Source organism: Macaca mulatta, chromosome 18, assembly GCF_049350105.2.
Source record: "Macaca mulatta isolate MMU2019108-1 chromosome 18, T2T-MMU8v2.0, whole genome shotgun sequence".
Taxonomy (NCBI): Eukaryota; Metazoa; Chordata; class Mammalia; order Primates; family Cercopithecidae; genus Macaca; species Macaca mulatta.
Window position 1 is genome coordinate 60,507,784 of NC_133423.1, and position 1,976 is coordinate 60,509,759.

A 1,976-nucleotide genomic window follows, 5' to 3' on the forward strand; every position below is an offset into this window, starting at 1 on the left:
AATTTGAATAGCACACCTCCTCAATCCGAAGCATCATTTGATGGTAAAACAAGGCACCATCTTTTAAAGCCAGAGGGACATAATCACAAATAAAATCTGCTGAATGAAGGATTTATGAGTTCACCCAGGTAAGACAGCCAAGGACCTGAACTTTCTGCCTTGATTTTGGCACAGTTGGGTTTTCAAACTTGCATATTGCCCTCAGTTCTTCTGCTAGCCAATCTCATCGCTATTTGTTGCTAGGCCCTCCAGATAGCATATTGGGGGCAGCTGTCTTCTTGACATTCCGACCATTGTAGCTTACTTCAACTGTGGGCAGTCACATTACAGCACATCTTCAAAGCATGCTGTCTTCCTCCAGGAATAACTCAGTGAATATTTCAGTAGCTGTCAGTTGGCAACAAAATTGGGTAACGTTTGCCAGGCGTGGTGGCTCACGCCTGTAATCCCAACACTTTGGGAGGCCGAGGCAGGCGGATCACCTGAGGTTGGGAGTTCGAGACCAGCCTGACCAAGAGGAAGAAACCCTGTCTCTGTTGAAAATGCAAAATTAGCCAGGCGTGGTGGTGCGTGCCCTGTAATCCCAGCTACTTGGGAAGCTGAGACAGGAGATTCGCCTCAACCCGGAAGTGGAGGTTGTGTTGAGCTGAGATTGTGCCGTTGCACTCCAGCCTGAGCAACAAGAACAAGACTCAAAAAACAAAACAAAACAAAACAAAAAAACTGGGTAATGTTTGAATCAACTCCACATTCATGGTGTTCCAGCTCAATACGCATGAAATCATGGCATATTTAGAATGGGAAAAGTCAAAAAGGGCATCTGACCCAATTCTCTAATTTTGCAGAGAAACAAACTGACTCTCAATGAGGCAAAAGCATATTGTATCTGGATATTACATCCTTCATTCCAGATCAACACATTTGAAATAAAAATTAAGTCATTAAGTGTACAGTACTTAGAAAGGACTGGCCTATTTAGAAGGGATGTAACCTATTTGGTAAGGTAAAACCACAAATGGTAAAAATATAAAAAACAATAAACTATTTAAATAGTAGTTTAAAACAAAATTAGGCTGCGCGTGGTGGCTCATGCCTGTAATCCCAACATTTTGGGAAGCTGAGGTGGGAGGATCACTTGAGCCCAGGAGTTTGAGAACAGCCTGGGTAACAGAGTGAGACCCTGTTTCTACAAAAATTAGCTAGGGCTAAGTTTGCAGCATGAGGCTGCAGTGAGTCCTGCTCATGGCACTCTACTCCAGCCTGGGTGACAGAGCGAGACCTTGTCTCAAATAAATAAAACAAAATTAGAAGCAATATAACAAAGCAGTCCATGCATGATTAATTGCAGGCAATTATAAGATCTTTTTGTAATTTTGTTTTTTGAAATGGAGTCTCGTTCTGTCACCAGGCTGGAGTGCAGTGGTGCGATCTCAGCTTACTGCAACCTCCGCCTCCCAGATTCAAGCAATTTTCCAGCCTCAGCCTCCCGAGTAGCTGGGACTACAGATGCACACCACCACGCCCAGCTAATTTTTGTATTTTTAGTAGAGATAGGGTTTCACCATGTTGGCCAGGATGGTCTCAATCTCTTGACCTTGTGATCTGCCCACCTCGACTTCCCAAAGTGCTGGGATTACAGGTGTAAGCCACCGCACCCGGCCTTTTTGTAATTTTTTAATTTTTTACTACACCACACCAACAATTATATCAATAGTTTTCTACTGGACATTCTTCTACACAACTAACCATCTTTTGTCATTTTGTCACAGAAGAATGTCAGTGCTTCATTCTTTACCTCCTTTTTTTATATTTTTTGAGATGAAATCTTGCTCTGTCGCCCAGGCTAGAGTGCAGTGGCGCCATCTTGGCTCACTGTAACCTCTGCCTCCTGGGTTCAAGCGATTCCCCCTGCCTCAGCCTCCCGAGTAGCTGCGATTACAGGAGCCTGCCACTATGCCCACCTACAGACTTTACTT